The following is a 19483-nucleotide window of genomic DNA, read 5'->3' as shown; positions in this document are numbered from 1 at the left end:
ATTGAATGAATGTTGCTCAAAAACACACTCTTGAATGTCATGGGTTAAAATCAACTTTCTTTGGAATACATGCTTAAAAAAAAAAATCCAATCTTGAATGCCAAGGATCAATTAACCATTACAAATCTCTTTTTCACATGCAATCTAGGTAAAGTTGGATTTTTGGACATTTAAGAAACTTTGTTAAGTTAAAATACAAATTTACAAAAATCAATTTGAGTAGTTCCTTGGACTCACCTCTTTTCTAATCACCCATCAAATATTAACCATTGGTTGCAATCTCAGTGCCATTTATGGGGATGGGTCTACTTGAAAAAGGTGTTAAATGTTCCACAATCTAACTCACTCACTTGGTCTTTGAACATTTGCTTTAACTTTATCAAAATTCTTAAATGGTCAAAACTCTAGATTAAATCGATCACACTTTGAGTTTGGGCACTAAAATTGAACAACAACTGACGTGGAGAGCCTCCGGGTGCGCGCTTGAAATCGAATCTCACACACTTTTGTTTTGGGCTTAAAACAAACTCACACTCAATCTTGAATGCCTTAAAGAAAATTAATCGATACTTGACGTGGAGGGCCTCCAGGCGCGCGAGTTTTCTTTTGTTGACCCTAACTCTTCTTATTGTGTGCATTCTTCGATCGATTTACTTTTGTTGGCGCTTCAAGTTGGAATTGAACATTGTCTCTTAAACATGAGTGCTTGCAAAGTCTAGATTAGCACACATAAGAGTCAGTTTGTAAAAGAACAAGCGTGTTTTTTAGCCCAAGGTCATCCGAGTCTTCTCTCCCCTTGTCGTCTTTCAAGGCCATCTTGGGTGCATAAGATTAGGATCCAAAACCTTGTTTCTTTTTTAGGAGGCCTGCTTGGGGATTTCATCACCCCTTGGACGACCTCAACTCCAGCGTTCCGGCGGAGTATAAGAATCGGGAGGTGAATCGAAAGACACCTCTCTTGGGATCAAGATTTTGTCATTCGGGCTAAGCCTCAAGGAACTTTATACCCTTGAGAAGTGAAAGAGGAGAAGTGGGTTACTGCTCCTCTCGGCTGTGTGACATCCTTTTGGTCTCATCTACAGATTTGGGCCTCACGTACCTTGCGTATATCGAGGACTCCCTAGCTAAACCAATTGTCTGCCTTGCAGAAAACCATCTAGGATGTTAATGTGTTTGGAGTGACTGATCAAAACATTTGTAGAACATACACACTCCTTGGCGCAAGTACCACATTCTGAGAACCACAAACTTCTATCTGGGTGTTCCTATCTATTGCTTATTTTTATTTTACTTGTTGAATGAATGTTTGCCAAACTTGGTCAATCCTAGCTTAGGGCACACTTAGCGTAGTCATTGCCTATTTTGGAAGTTGAACAAGTTGAAGCAAAACAACTGAGAATTTTCCCAAAGCCAAGCAGATTCAAGAATTTATGTCGGAACAACCCAAACCCAAACAGAAGTTTCATAAGGTCAAACTCAAGCCATCTCTAGCATACCAAGAACTTTTAGCCAAGAGAAAAGCAATAACACCAAGCCCACGAATTTCCAAACTCCACAAAGCAGAGGACAAAGCTACCGACGAAGCACTCCAAGAGGCCTGGTTAGAGCGCACCATCAAATTTAGCCAACATCCAGGAGTTAATCATGCTTATGCCTTACCAACTAGGCATGATTTCTATGATTAGACACCCTTGTTTATCCACATCTTCTTGGATAAGCTTCACTCTAGAGTCATCTTTGTAGAAAAGCCAGCCATCTTAGCTTATCCCCTTAAGCATTAGTAGCTCATCCATCTCATTTAGAATCATACCATCTAGCTAGAAATCGAAAATCTGCACATCTAAGCTTTCAAAATTTGTTGTCACCTTGCTAAAAGTTTTCCATTCCTAAAATCTTCCAAATCCACCAATCTCACCAAGGTTATCCCTTTGACAGAGCTTTGTCTAGGGTAATCTAGTTTTGTCACTTGTTATCCCTCATCACCTTGAGCTAAAGGTTGGGATTCACAAGTGGTCAATCTCGTGTTCTTCCTAAAGGATCATCAGTCTATCCTTAAGTTTACACAATCACCACAATCACAAACCAAAAACTAAATTCACATATATGCTTAGACTAAGAAAGAAAATAAGAAGTGCAAACCTCATAAGAGAAAACACTCCATGCTTTCTTGATTCTGTAGATGTGTCCTTTTACTGTGGATGTATGCTCAAGATGCTCAAAAGCTGCTTCAATGGAGATGGGTAATGGCAAATTGGTAGCTTTTGTGAGCTCTCAATTTGGCATTATAAGGGTATGGTTGATGGCTTTGGTTCTCAAAATAGCATGGTAACTTTAGCTCAAAGATTGTTGATGAAATGGCTTGGGATGGGATTCAATTTATAGGCTAAGGGGTAGAGGGATGGAGGGCTTAGATGCAAGGATGGATGAAGGTTTAAGGAGGGCTAAGATGCACTCAAAGGGGAGCACATGGATTGTGCTTGTTTAGCACCAATGGGAAGGTGACACTTGTCACAAGGAGGATGAGTGTGAGAGGGTAGGGTTAAGGGTTGGTTAAGGGCATGATGAGTGGGGTTGAGTATGTAAGAGGGATGTAAGAGGAATGAGTGTGGAAGAGGGAAGAGTGTGGAAGATGGGTGTAAGAGTCATGAGTGGGCTTGTAAGAGTCTTTATGTTTTGTAAGAGCACTCATGACTTAGTGGTTGGGTTTTTTTAAGGGGAGAATTTGGTTTGGATTAGGAAAGTCTTAAACTTGTTTAAGGAATGTGACAACATTAGGGGGTGGATTAGGCTTGGGTTTAGGATTAGATTAGGGATGTTAGAGATGTGCAAGTGGATGGCATTAATGAGGGTGGGTGAGTTAGTGGCTAAGCTTGGTTAGTATGGGTGGATGGGGTGGATTAGGCTAAATGGAGGATTAGAGATAGGTTAGGGTTTTTTTGAATTTGAGGATTTCATTTATCAAATAGATTTATTTAATAAATGGGGATTTTTGGAATTAGATAGGAGAAAAGGATTTAATTGATAAATAATAGATTATTTGATTTATCAATTAGGACTATAGATGATTAATTAAATTAATCAACTAGGGGATGACAAAGGATTAATTAAATAGAAATTTAATTAATAATGCCCTTTTTAGATAACTAAATTAGATTACCAAAGTAGTGTAATCAAATTTAGGTGTCTACAGTAATTATAGTTTCCAATAATCTCCCTCTTTGGTTTTCATCACAATAGTTCTAGTTACCGTGCAAATGCAAAAAACATTCTCATGTTTTATAATAACAACTCTCTCTATGAATTGATATAGATCATCATTACTATCCTTAGTTTCATTCTTACTCTCATCGTGCACTTACTTACACTTCTCCCTAAATGTTACCAATTGAAAATTTTGCAATACCAACTATATTGACAACACCTCTAATCATATTCATCTTCCACCTTCATATGTCTCCCTCTTTTGTCACTATATGGATGGTAACTATATATATCTCCCTGTTAACTTAATAACATTCTCTCCCTCTTTCATTTAGATATAGGATGGTACCTTGATATATATGTCCCTTTTTGATAACAATACCAAATACACCAAACATTCACATATATATTCCTCTTGTTTCATCATCTTCACTTTGTCAATGTCTGACTGATAGTTCAAGATCACTCTCTCTTTAATCTTTATTTTGACTCCTTGCAATCTCATTTTCTTCATGCTTTAGCCCATCATTTCACAATCTTTAGGCATCTCCTAAAGTGTGTCCTCTTTGCATCAATGTGTAAGATATTCTGATCTGAACATTTGATGCAATGCAACATCTCTTCTCAACTTTCTTCCGATAAGGGAATCACCCCTAACTTACCTTTGAGGTACTCAAATGCATCCTTAGGTAATGCCTTGGTGAATATATCAACTATCTTCTCATTTGTGTTCACATACTCCAATCTCACTTATTTGTCTTGTACCAACTTTCTTAAGTAGCGATACTTGATAGCAATGTGTTTGGTTTTTATATGCATTACAATATTCTTTGATATGTTTATAACACATGTGTTATCAAAATATATAACAACAAGTTCAGTAATCTCTTCCTTCATACCGTTCAACAATTGCTTGACCCACACAATGCTTGAATAATTAACTATTGCAATAACATATTCAACCTCTATTGTGGATTGAGAAATATAGTTTTGCTTCTTGCTTGTCCATGAAATCAATCTCCTATCTAGAAAGAAAATGCCTCCACTTGTACTCTTTATGTCATAAATATTTCCAACCCAATCAACATTAGTGTAAACTTTTAGTTCAATCTTGTCACTCTTCTTATACCATAATCTATAGTCGGTTGTTCCTTTTAGATATCTCAGTATCCTTTTCACAATCATGTGATTTTCACTAGGATTAGTAGAAAATCTAGCAACAATACCAACTACTAATGCAATGTCAAGTCTATTATGTACACCATATTGCAATTTTCCAATCATTGACATGTATAGTATTTGATTCAACTCAATAGAATTATCACTCTTTGAAATTTTATGACCAGTAACCATAGGTGTTCCAAATGGTCTTGCGTCCTCCATTCCAAAAGTCTTTGATATCTCCTTGATATACTTGAATCGAGTAATATAAATACCTTTCATCATCTCATTAGAAAATTAATTACACATCAGATCATGTCCTCCAAATATGATATCATCAAAAAAAAATTCATCTAGCAATATCTTGTTCTTAGATTCACTTTTTAGGTACAAATTGTTATTGTCATAGTTCTTGCAATGCCAATTTTTACCAAATAAGTGTGTAACTTTTCATACCAAGCTCTAGGGGCTTGCTTTAAACCATATAATTATTTATGTAGTTTACATACCATATTCCTCTTGCTAGGATCAAAAAATCCTTCAAGTTGATTAATGTAGACTTCTTCTAATATTCCATTTAAAAATGTAGATTTTACATCCATTTGGTATGCCTTGAATCCTTTATAAGCAACATGTGCAAAAAAAGTTCTCACTCCTTCTAACCTTACAACTAGGGAAAATGTCTCACCACAATCAACTCCTTCCTCTTGTACATATCCCTTACAAAATAGTCTTACCTTATTCCTTGTGACTTCATCTTTCTCATTAGTCTTGTTTATGAATACCCACTTAGTTCCAATCACGTTCTTGTCCTTTGGGATGGGTACTAAAGTTTGTGTCTTGTTCTTCTCTATTTGACCAATTTCCTCATTCATTACCTCAATCCAATCTTCATTCTCCAAAGCATCTTTGAGTGCTTTATGTTCAACTTCACATAAAAAACATGTATCATTCCTCAACTTACTTCTTGTCATGACTCTTGAATCTTTTCTTCCAATTAATTGGTTAGGTGTATGATTCCTCTGTACATATTTTGCCAAAATAGGTTCAAGTTTTCTTTCTTCTTCTTGTATTTTACTTGGTTCTTCTTGCTCTTCTACTTCAGGTATTTTTGGCTACAACTCAGCCTGGTCCGATTGGTGTTCAATTTCTTCTCTTTGATGTTTGACTCCTACTATCTGTGACTTGGCTCCTACAACTCAATGTTTGACAAAGTTTTTCTGCTAAATGTTGGTAGTGTCTAGCTACTGATACTCATTAGCCTCTTTCTATAGTTTAAGTAAGGTGCTAGGTTCACCTCCATATATATAGACATAGTTTCTATAATCTTCAGGTTCTTTCTTGCATTCTTTTTCATTCTTTTATGCAAACTCATCAACTCTAACATTTGCACTTTCCACAATTTTGTTAGTGTTAGAACTCAAGCACTTATAAGCCTTTCTCTTTGTGAAATATCCTAAAAATATGCTTTCATCATATTTTGCATCAAGTTTTCATTTTCTTGCATCTTTCAATATGTAACATTTTCTTCCAAAAACTTTGAAATAATTTACATTAGGTGCATAGCCATACCAAAGTTCAAAAGGTGTCTTGTTTGCATCTATCTTCACTAAACTTGGTTTAGAGTATAGGCTGCAATACTTACAGCTTCTCTCTAGTACTTTTGTGAAACATTCTTCACCATCATTAGTGTCCTTGCATAGTCCATGATTGATCTATTCCTTCTTTTAGTTATCCCATTATGTGGTGGAGTCCTCAGTGTACTCATTTTTCTCTTGATTCCTTTATCATTAGAGAATATGTTAAACTCATTTGATATGAATTCACCTCCTCTATTTGATCTCAAGCACTTTAGACTCTTTCTCAACTCTATCCAAATACCACTTAAACATTTGAAATGCATCAAATTTTTCTTTAAGAAACATCACAATCATCATTCTATAAAAGTCATCAATGAAAAGAATAAAATATTTGTCACCATTATAACTTTTTACTCCAATAGGACCATGTATATCAATATGAACCAATTCCAAAACATCATTAGAACAATAAGTCTTGCTTGTGAAAGTAGACTTTGTCATTTTTCCCATTTGACATTGTTTGCACATCATCTTATCATGTTTTCTCAATCTTGGTAATCCTCTTACTCTGTTCACCTTACTAATTCTTACCAAATTATCAAAGTTCACATGACATAACCTCTTATGCAACGACCAAAAAATTTCAAATTGAAAATAGCCAAGTATCTTCAGATAGTTCTAGATCGAACAAAGTTACCTCTTGTTTGATTACCACTTCCAATTAGTTCACTAGTAGCATCGTAGATCTTTGCCTTCCCATTTTTAAATTCAACTCGGTAGCCCAAACTGATCAATTGTGTCACACTCAACAAGTTATATTTCAAACCATCAACCCAATATGAATTATCACATATGATCTTATCATTTATTATAATTGATCATTTACCTTTCACATAACATGGTGCATTATTTCCAAACTTAACACTATTTCCATTATCATGTTCTAGCTTTTAAAACTTACTTGAGTCACTAGTCATATGATGTGAAAAACCATTATAAATTATCCATCTGTCATTCTAATTCACATGTGAAATTAATGTAGTTTTCTCATCTTCATCATATTCATCTTTCATTACAACATAAACAAAATCTTCACCATTTTCATCAGTATCACTATCAAAATCATCTTCTTCAACAATATAACAAGATTTCTTACCTTTGCCTTTGTAATCTTTGTTACCTCGGTTGTCTTTTCCTTCTCTTCTTCCTCAATATTTTCTAACCTTCCTTTCTTCCTTCTCATCTCTATCAGGATATCTTACAAAATTATGACCAACTTTATTACATGTAAGACATATAATAGGGATTTTACCTTTATATTTACCTTTTCCTCTTGGTAGCCTTCTTGCCAGTAATGCTTCAAGATCATCATGCGATTCACTATCATTGTCCACATGTCTACATTTATTCTTTCTTTTAGATCCATCAAGGGTTAGTTGAGACTTGAAAGCACATATTATCAAAAATTTACAACTCAAATGTAGTGAGTCTACCAATTAGACTATCCTGGGTTGGATTATTACCAGATGTACATCTTAGTTCTTGAATTGTAGATACTCTAATTGCATAGATAGGAAGTAAAGTCCTCAATACCTTACTTATCACTATCTCATCACATATGATGCCTCCAACTCCTCTAATAGCATTTACAACCTCCTTGATTTGGCCTTAATACTGTGCAATAGTTTCACCTTCTTTCATTCTCAAGTCATCAAATTTTCCTCTCAAACTTTCAACTTTTGCTCTCAACACATTTTTGTCTTCTCCATGGATTTGTGCCAACTTGTACCACATTTTTTTTTGTAGTACATTCCTTCACATTATCAAATTTAATAAAAATGAGAGAATATTTCATATCTATCATCATTTGATTATGCTCTTGCTTCTCCTTCATTTGTTCAATAGTCATGGGTCTAGGAACTTCAATGTATTCATTCTCTAGGTAGTACTGTTACCCATTTTTATCACCGTGCACAAAATGGATAGGTTGACCAGTCATATTTCTTAGGGTGGTGAGAATGAAATACTTTAACTCATTAAATGCCAATGCCATTAGGAGATACATAAAATGTTGACCATGCTTTATCATATACCCCTTAGTTTTCAATCTTCCAAATCCACATGTCTTATGGTTACACAAACTTCATTATAATCTTCATACTCCGTGGGTTCCATTTTGTCACAAAATCAAAAAATTATGAGGGTCCTTGATCTTTAGCAAATCTATGATTGTCGCTTGCCACATGGATATATGGGGTCAATTTTAGATGGTGGGCCACAATATGATAAAAGTGATGTCAAAATAGGTCGGTATACAGATGCATTCCCATTGGCTAAAAGTTTTGAGGGACACAAAGAAGATTCAATGATTTTTTTGCCATTGATCTCTAGCAAATCTGTAGTTATCGCTTTGTAACTAATAGAAATTGCAAGGTCTTTATCCATAGTGACAAAGTGAGGAGGTGATGCATGTCAAGGTTCTGATGTTATGATACATAGTTTGTCATGGGATTGCAAATCTAGATTAAAGGAGGCCTAAGGACACGGTAAGCATGGTCGTAAGATCGTAAGTGACAAGACAAGGTGGGCCCAAGAGCATAAGCAAAAGAAAGGTGCAATTGCTATTTTGAAGCTTTGATGCTATGATAGGAAATATGTCGAGAGATCTTAGGGGTCATTCACGTGGATCACAATCTTACGATTGTTGTTTATCATAAGATTGTGAAGGTCAAATATCAAACTATCGATGCTATGCGAGTGAAGTATAGGGGTGATTATAAGGTCATAAGGGACAAAAAAGCATGTTCTAATGCTATGATACATGGTTTTTTGTATGGCTATAGAGCTATTTTCATAGGCTCATGACGCTATGATACAAAGGAGATTTCTAACAATCGTAAGATCATGAAGCTAGGACTCTCGTGATAAGACATTATGAAGGGTTTTTCCTCCCTAAGATGTTGTAAGGTAGTAGTATCAAGAGATCAGGAGTCAAAGTTCAAGGTTGACTTTGTAGCTTTTATGTGTACGACCTTATTGGACAGTCATTTGTGAAATCAACCAATGGTGGCATGCTCGAACTATCATGTGGATATATCTTGGCAATCAGTTAAATTTTTACCCTAGGGTGGTGTAGTATCAATGCAGAAATGAAGCGGTGCGGGTTGGCATCAATCGAAGGGATGGGTTAGTGGTTAAAAAAAACTAGTTTTAATAAATATAAGATCTATGAATGAGTATAGGTATGGTGGAGATTAGATTAGATTGCTTCCATGGGACGATCACTAAGAAATATATGATCTCTTCTTAAACATTGTTATGATTGTTAATGCTGTGTCAATGGGGGGCAGTTGTAGATTTGATCTTTGAATGCCACAAGAAGTAAAGGGTAGTTAAGGTACTCTTGCAACGCATAGCACCTGGCTTTTCATGATTATTCTCCTGGTGCTACCCAGAATGGGAGATGTAAAACTTAATGGTGAATGTAATTCTCTGAGATATTTGTACTCTTCTATTGATTTTCTAACATGTGCCCCTCCCATCTAAAGCTTATTGCAATCCTGATCTATTTAAGGATTCCCAAGATATGGAGAAAGGGCTTGCATTTTTCAAGTCTTATGCAAGATAGCATTGTCAAGATCTCTTATGAGTCCACTTTTTTCTTGACACATCACTTTATTTTTACAGTCAATCTAGATGAATGTTGTTCAATAACCTTTGATATTTGAATGAAGGAACAATCTTAGAACCCTTGTTGTCTCTTCTTGTGGCTTAAGTTTATGATTTGATAGAATTTCTTGAGATTTTCCTCTTTTGAATCCCTGGATTTTGTCTCGCTTTTAACTATAAGTGGGATTTGATTATTCACATTGATTACAAGTCTAGATACTTTGTTTCCATTCAAATTTGTGACATTGTAAATGTTAGCATTCCCTTTAACATCTTCTTTGAACTTCATCCTTCTTGTGAAATATTTTATTGGAATGATTCTTTGCAATATTGAGTTCTTGTTAGCTACCCGAAAGTGTTTCATCGAGTTAGGCCAACAATACCTTCATCATATCATTCTGTGTATCACACCCTTTACTTTTCCAATATTTACCTTCCAAGCAATCCTACTATCCCTTTCCCCTTCAATTTTAATTTCTTGTTCAAAGAAGTAAATTAGTGGGACACTTAACTTAGGTATCTCCCACTACCTAGGAGTGTTTCTATGTTACTAAAAGTTGACTAAGTTAGAATCCAGTCGTAGGCACAATTTTTAGAGATAACAAGTACAATGCAGAGTCCCTAGCTCTAGATAGATGTAATTTCAAGTTATCCTTGTTTAACTTAGGCACCTCTCTCTTGTACATCTTGATCTTTGGCTTAAGTCCTTCAAACTTTCCTTACAAGTACCAAATGGTCTAATACCGACTATTAGAATATTTAGAATAACTAGGGGGGTTGAATCAGTTATCCTCAGGTCCAAATGCACCAATTCAATTTTTACTAACTTCAAACAACATAAACAATCTCACTAAACTAGTTTGTCCATATAGCATGTCATCAACAACTTAACATTATGTTCATTACTTAACTCACTATTCAATATATGTTGACCAATAATAAATAACATACATCACACATATAACATTCACACATATATGACACCATTATTTAATGTGGAAACCTAATTTGGGAAAAACCACCAAGTAACATGCTACCAATTTTCACTCTTATGAAGTGAGCTTGATTAAGAGCCAACCCTATTAAAGTTACAAAATACTTTACTAATATGCATTACTAATATGCTTTGCAACCTTTCAAGAAATCATACTTCATCAATTTCTTAACTTCTCCTTTGCTGCACAATTCTTCATAGATTCTCCTTAAGATCCCCAAACAACAACTAACCAACCTTAGGAAACATCTCTTATTAAATAGGTAATTTTGATCCTTTGTCACTTAAACATCATCGTAGATCTCAAGGTTAGGTCATATTCAATGAATCTATCCATCTTTTTGTCCTTCTACTCCTTTCTTGATTCTTATAGAAACTATAAGTAAAGTTGCAACCAAAACTATTACCATTTCCACATAACCCTGTTGGATAACAGATTGTCCTTTTCTTGAAAATGGTCTTAGCCTTGACTCTTTTCCCAAAACTAAAGGAACAAACTAATACCAACATAATGGGTCTAGGTAGGTGCTCTATCAAAGACCCCTAAATTTTAAGGGTACAACTCCCCTCTAGAATGATTTTCAATCTATTATGGTCCTACAACCAACTTAAAGGTATGCTCTTAACCCAAGAGCAATAGAGGAAGAAACTAAGTAACCTATAACTATAGGATACTCAGGCATATTTTAGGACTATCTCTAAACTACTATCTACTTCTACATGCATCTAAACTAACTAAATGAAAACACAATGAAATTTGGAATTGTTCCCAACATAAATGAATCATAGTCCATGTGAAAACCACGATTAATGACTTCCTAACCACTTCACATTCAAACCCTCAAACAAACTAACAAGCTTGGCTCAACAGTAAGGTGACAATGAAAGAATCAAAGTGACAATCAGTCACAAGAATGGCTTGCCCCAATAATCTATCAAGACTTAGAAAATTCCCAACCATTCCATCAATCAACCCTCTCTCTACAACTTCGAGTCTCACTTAGTAGTCCCAACTACCAGGGGAAGATTGCACAAAAAACTATTGATCTTATTTACTTCTCAAAAATTACATTTATAATCCCTTTAGAACTAGCCAGTTACATTTCATTATTACCACACAGAGCACTTGAATCACTCATGAATCACTAGTCATCAGAGAAAGAAAGTAGAAATGGTCAAAAACCCTCAAAATCCTAACAGTTTGGCATCATTACATGGTTTTGGTAATGTTCCTGACTTTAGATTTGACAACCTTATATTCCTTATTAACCTTTGGCATCTCTATGGCTTATGTAGCTCACTATCATTCTGGAACATGCTTGAAACACTTCATTTTCCCTTACTAGTTCAACAAAACCCTTTGCACTACCTTTTCCATTTCATATTTCTAGTCGTTTCTTTGAGTTTAAATCTCTGTCATCGATGTACCATCTTTAATTACCAAATTGAAGATCAAGATTGGTCTTCATGCTTGCCTTGGCCTTTAACTTTATCCTTCATTCATTGAGAAAATGGATGGCCACGATTAATCTATGTCAATGTTCGTGATTGAGTTTTCACACTTTGACTAGAAATTGCATGTTAATAAGCTGGGTCTACACCCCCACTTGCCATTACTCTATTTTCTTTGGGTTCGTGCAGTTATCTTTTTAACTATTTTGTGATCATCATTGATTTCCTCAAGATATACAACCACGATCATACGAGATCTTTGCCTTTACAATATGAATCTACGGTTGTCATTTAAAAATCAATTTTGATCCTTTTAATTTTTGGCCTGAAATGGATTTGAGAATGGACAATTGTCATTATTCCAGAGACTTTCTCCAAAACTTTTTGTCCTTCAATATTTAGGCCCAAAACACGACTAGGGCCATTCGATCTTTGTTGATCGAATGGTGTGTAACACTTGTTAAGGATGTTGATGCCATAATATATGTTACATCAAGGATGAATTGATGATCTAGGCTTGCAACTTACTAGGTGGAAGGAGATCTATAACTCCCACTATGCCATGAAGATCAAAGAGTTTGCATCTGGCTAAAGTGATAAAGTGAGGGCTATTGGATTCAATTGCTTAACCACTTCACTCGATTCGCTATGGGTCCACTGCCACATGGATCTTTATGACTAAATATTTGACTCTTCAATTCTTAGTCGCACGAATCCTTACTTGTATGATATTTGACTTTTCTTCCTCCTAACATGGATGATCACAATTTGATTTAGATTGTTGCTCTAATCACATCAACAACCCAAAATGCATTTCCAAATTTTATCTATGCTTTCCATGATCTCTTCATTCAACTAATTTCTTCTTCATCACTTTGGCTCTAGATCTTCATGGAATCTTTTCCTCTAATGTACACAAAACTAGTTTTTCACTTCAAGAAAGTTCTGAGCATGGATAGATATATTTATAGAGCTCATTTAGATTTATTCTCATCTTAGGAAATGCTTGACACTTGCCAACCAATCCTAGAATCACCTAGCTGATTGATAGTGGTTGACTTGATCCATTTCTCGCATGGGTAGGGTCATAGGGGTAGATGAGAAGAAATGCCATCCTAATGGTAGTCTAGACTTGACTTGACATATTTTGCATTGGATTACCATTCACTTAGGAGCTCAAAACTAGGAAGACCTAAAGTACACCAATAATTTCCTCTAACTTGGGGACTTAGGCATGCAAATGTCTAAGTAGGAACCCAGATATCTCTAAGTTTATCCAAAAGAATCAGAAGAACACACACACCGGTGACAAGCTACCTACTTCTTTACTATAATAGAGCACCCTTGCAAAGATTGATGCATAGTCCATTGGTTACAAAGTCAAAAGTAGCATAGGCAGATGCATTTGCAATGGTGGTGGGGAAGCAAGGCAACCAACACAATAGGAAAGAAAACACATGGAAAGTAGGAAAAAAAACAAAACTAAATCACAAAACCTAACCTAAGATATGTATAGAGGTAGGAAGAATCCTACCTAAAAACTAGTGACATAAGGTACTTATATGAAACTATTGATGCATTGAGAGAAGTAGGACCCTTTCCTCCATAATTGGTTTTGTTTTCCCAGTAAGACCCCTACTTGTATCAACATCATGGAAATTCAAAACCTCCATATAGTATGCAAGACTTGACTGAATACTCACTTAGTTCCAAAAAGACATGCTTCATTATATATCACTTCATCCTCCTTAGGTCCTTTTATACTCTTATTTTGATAATCTTCTAGGAAAGAAATATGGATACACACTTCTTTAATAGAAGTAGGGTGATTACCATTGGCAATTTTAGTATCACTCTCACATAATTGAGCTTCATCAACCTAGGTACAAAAAGGCTTCTTCTGCACAAGATCCTCTATTGGATAAACATCTTCTTGCTTGCATTTAAGAATCAAATCACCCTCACATATGTAGTAATCTCGATTCTCCCTATTCTCTAGTTTATCATCATTATTCTTAAAAATAGCAGGGCTAAACGCAAGAGGTTCAATCATGAACAACCCTTCTTCAATCTAATTTGAGCTAGTAGTTGGGCTATTAGATGACTCATTTGTTTTGAGAGATGACAAGGATCCACAAAAAGACAGCCTCCTTCTCACAAAGAATAATTGTATCCATTATTGATGCAAAAGTTTCCAAAGATTAACAATTGACAATAAGACTTCCTTCTTTAATCAAATATTACATAGGAGAAGATTCCTTACCAGTGAGAAGCATTACCTTATCTTCTTGGAGCTCCTCTTCATACTACCAGGATTTCTTCATGGGTTTCTCTTTGCACATCTCCTAGGCAAACATTGAAGTCTTACCTCCTAGTTTATCATCATGGAAGGAACACATTAGAATAGGATGATGATCATCCACCTTTGATTTGAGATTCACTTCATCAGATACATCTAACAAAGGCTTACTTTCTTCTTTTAGAGCATTTGCAATGTTCACCTCGTCAACAAACATTACAAAACTATCAGTGATATAATCAAGTGACTTTACCACAAGTCCTTCATGTTCAATTGTCTATGCTTGCTTCATCATCTTTCTTTTACATTCTTGCAAATCCTTTAGTTTATGAAAATAGGCATAAATGTGGTACCAAAACATCTTTGGCATATGATCATCTTCAATACAGATGTTTTTGCGGATTGAATAGGAGATACTCCTTCTATACTAGGGAAAAATCTCATGAAGCACCTTGTCGTCCATGGCATAGAGCTCTTCAAGAGTGAGAATGAGCTTTAGCCTTGCTTGATTCAACCTCATCTCCTCTCTTTTCATGTCTTTTAGCTTGTAGAATCTAGTGCACACAAATTCCCACATGGATACAAAAACATTCTTGTCTTCAATGCTGATATTCATTCGGACAATATGGGAGATAATTTCTTTACATAGAACCACAATCACTTGTAGCAACTTATTAGTAGTCTCATTGAGTTCTTGGAGAGTGGGTTCAGGCCTTGGCCTTCTCTTGATTTTTTAATTTGGTATGACCATTGAGTTACACTACACCTTCTTAGACCAAAGAAAGTAGGTCCCTCATATAGAGTCACCATCTTCCATCCTCAGGGAGAAACCTATTGATTTCTTAGAATGAAAATCCTCAACAGAGTCTCCAAAAACTATTGGATAATAGATTTTCCTTTTCTTGAAAATGGTCTTAGCCTTGACTCTTTGCCCAAAACCAAAGGAACAAACTTAGACCAGTAGAATGGGTCTAGGTAGGTTCTCTATAAAAGACCCCTAAATTTTAAGGGTACAACTCCCCTCTAGAATGATTTTCAATCTATTATGGTCCTACAACTAATTTAGAGGTATGGTCTTAATTCGAGAGCAATAGAGGAAGAACCAAGTAACTTGTAACTATAGGACACTAGGCATATTTTAGGATTATCTCTAAACTACTTCATACTTCTACATGCATCTAAACTAAATAAATACAAAAACAATGAAAACTAGAATGGTTCTTGACGTAAATGGATCATAGTCCATGTGAAAACCACTATCAGTGACTTCCCAACCAGTTCACATTCCAATCCTCAAATAAACTGACATGCTTGGCTTGGTAGTAAGGTGGCAATGAAAGAATCAAAGTGATAATCAATAACAAGAACTTATTACCCCAATAAGTTATCAAGACTCATATAATTCCTAACCCTTTCATCAATCAACCCTCTCTCTACAAATTTGAGTCTCACTTAGTAGTCCTAGCTGTTGGGGGAAGATTGCACAAAAATTGTTGATCTTATTTACTTCTCAAAAAGTTACATTTATAGGCTCTTTAGAACTAGCTAGTTACATTTTATGATTACCACACAGAGAACTTAAATCGCTCAGGAATCATCAATCATTGATTACAATTCAATACATTAGAGAAAGAAAGTATAAATGATCAAAAACACTCAAAACCCTAACAATTTGGCATCATTATATGGTTTTGGTAATGTTCCTGACTCTGTATTTGACAGCCTGATATTCCTTATTAACCTCTGGAATCCTCCATGGCTTATGGAGTTCACTGTCATTTTGGAATGTGTTCAAAATGCTTCCTTTTCCCTTATTGGTTTAGAAAAACCCTTCATGCCACCTTTTCCATTTCATATTTCTAGTTGTTTCTCTTAGTTTAAATCTCTATCATCGATGTACCATCTTCAATTACCAAATAAACGATTAAGATGGGTCTTTGTTCTTTGACTAGGCCTTTAACTTTATCCTTCCTTCTCTTACAAAATGGATGGCCATGATTAATCCAGGTCAATGATCATGATTGAGTCTTTGTGGTTTGACTAGAAACTACATGTTAATAAGCTAAGGCCACACCCTCACATGGCATTGCTCTATTTTCTCTGGGTCCACACATTTATATTTTCAACTATTTCATGACTATCATTGCTATCCTTAAAACTATAACCACGATCATGCAAGCTCTTTGCCTTTATAATCTGAATCTACATTTTCCATTTACAAGTCAATCTTGATCCTTTTAATTTTTGGCCTAAAATGGATTTGAGTGTGGACAAGTGTCATTATTTTGGAGACTGTCTCCAAAACTTTTTGTCCTTCAACATTTAGGCCTGAAACACGACTAGGGCCATTTGATCTTTATTGATTAAACGATGTGTAACACTTGTTAAGGATGTCAATACCATAATAGATGTTACATTAAGCATGCCACATGTCCTCTTTCTATGGAATATGTGAACACAAAATGATTGTTTTCCAAAATCAGCCCAAAATTCATTTGGAGTCATTGATCTTAGCTTTGTTGGATGATTAAGATGAATTGATGATTTGGGCCCACAACTTACTTGGTGGAAGGAGATCTATGGCTTCCACTACACTGTGAAGATCAAAGAGTTTGCATCTGGCTAAAGTGGTAAAGTGAGGGTCATTGGATTCAATTGCTTAACCACTTCACTTTGTTTGTTTTGGATTTGCTACCATGTGGATCTTTATGACTGGAGATTTGACTCTTCAATGCTTGGTCACATGAATCCTTGCTTGTATGATATTTGAATTTTATTCCTCCTGACATGGTTGACCACAATTTGATTTGGAGTGTTGCTCTAATCACATCAACTCCCCAAAACACATTGCCAACTTTTGTCTATGCTTTCCATGATCTCTTTGTTCAACTGGTTGCTTCTTCATAGCTCTGGCTCTGGATCTTCATGGAATCTTTTTGTCTAATGTACACAAAACTAGTTTTTCACTTCAAGTAGGTTGTGAGGATGGATAGATATACTGATAGAGCTCATTTAGCTTTCTTCTCATCTTAGGAAAAGCTTGACACTTTTTCACCCATCATAGAATCACCTAACTGATTGATAGTACTTGACTTGCTCCATTTCCAACATGGGTAGGATCACAGGGGTAGATGAGAAGAAATGCCATCCTAATGGTAGTCTAGATTAGACTTGACATATTTTGCATTGGATTACCATTCACTTAGGAGCTCAAAACTAGGAAGACCTAAAGAAAATAAATAAAACCATATTGATCTAATATAAATATGTAATTGAAATCCACATGCAAGAGGATATAGAACATACCCAAAAAAAATATGACACAAGATATATCTTGGAAAACCCTCATTGAGGAAAAAATCCAGCCTTCAAAAATAATCCAGCCTCCAAAAACATCCATCACCATGTATCATTTAGCAAAATACCATTGCAATATAACTATAACAACCTTCAAAGCTGTTGAAAATAGATTGATACAAGTATGAGAATGTGTTTCAATCATTGTTTTGTCACTGATTTCAAACTTGCTATTTTCTCGTAAGACAACTGCTTAGATGATTTGATTACTATCATTTGTTTGATTGATGAGGAGGTTTTGATCAAATCAAATAATAATAACACCTAGAGGAATGGTTGAGTTATGGTATGAAAAAGGAGTACAATGACTAGTTAATACAATGATGTTATCGTGCATTAATTATCTACTTAGGGTTGCAAAGGATGGATACACTGGCAAAGTCCAGAAGAACTAATAAGAAGAATTGAGTCTGCCAAGCTTGACCAGGTGGATAGTAGGTGCTGGGAAAAGTTAGTGCACGCTGAGTAGAAAATTAGTTGGTGTCAAGCAAAGTCAAATTTTAGTTTATGTCAAGTGATACAGTGTAAACCGAGTAAAGTTTAGTTGATGGCAAGCACCAGTAAACTTTAGTGTTTGTTGAGTGATCTAGTTGATGCTGAGTGGAAGAACAATATGGAAGCCAAGTGACAATATATTGATGTCGAGTGCTAGTATTCATGTTAAATTATAGATTTGACAAATTTGAGCTAACTATTTTGTTTTCTTGAATTTTGTGAAGGGTGTGGAAGATAACTATGATGAGTTGGTGGCACAGAATTCATGGTAAACTATTTTGAGGTGAATTCAAAGAGGATTGAATGAGAAGTTTTTAGAAGGGAATAAAATGAAAAGATGGGTAGATTCACTGAATCCTACCTAATCCTACCTAACCTTAAAATGGACGATAGAGGTTGAATGAAAAAATATATTTATAGAGATGGTTGGTTAGAAGAAAAGGTTGTCATATGTGAGAACCTAAGGAAGACAAGGACTCTAGGGTATTGCTTCAATTAGTGACCAAACATAAGAGACTGCTATTGGCAAGCAAAGAAAGAAGGCTTAAGAGTATGGTTGCTTGAAGGGTGAACAAGCTATCAAAGCTGAAGTGTGTGAAAGTGAAGCAGAATGGAGGACTGAAATAGAGATCTATAATCTGTAAAGTGAGTTGTAAGTTATTATTAGATCAAGCCTTACTGTTACTTTCTAATCATTATATTAGTCTAGGGTATATCTTTTGGATTAAGGTTGACCCAACAATCATTTGTCAATCCTTTAACTAGGTGACATTCCAAGTGAATGATCTAGAGTCCTCTAATAAGGCTTACTCCTAATAGGGTGATTGAAATCCTCTAACCAGGTCACATTTAACAGTGTGTATTGTAACCTTTAATAGGGTTGGCCTTTCATAGGGCATCACTTCATAAGAGTGAGAATGAGTAGCATGTTACTGGTGGTTTTTCCCAAATTGGATTTCCACATAAAATCATTGTGTCAGATGTGTTATTGAATATGTTCTATTTCATGCTTACATTTCTACAAAGTTAATTTGATAGTAACCTATTGTAGACACCTAAAAGTGTCCTAAAGCACTATATTAAATAATTTAATATCTCCTTTGACATTATGATTAATTATTAATTAACTAATTGTATTTTGTCATATTCTTCTACTTATTTAATTAATTTTATTTAATTAAATAAGTTCACTTCCCTAACATATTTTGAATTTAATTCAAATACTCCCCTCTAATGTGTTAAATTCATTTAATGCATAGTGACATCATATATTCC

This window comes from Cupressus sempervirens, chromosome 1 (genome assembly GCF_028749045.1).
Source record: "Cupressus sempervirens isolate cs-2001-9-10 chromosome 1, ASM2874904v1, whole genome shotgun sequence".
NCBI lineage: Eukaryota > Viridiplantae > Streptophyta > Pinopsida > Cupressales > Cupressaceae > Cupressus > Cupressus sempervirens.
The sequence above is the reverse complement of the archived record's forward strand: the minus strand, read 5'-3'. Positions refer to the sequence as shown.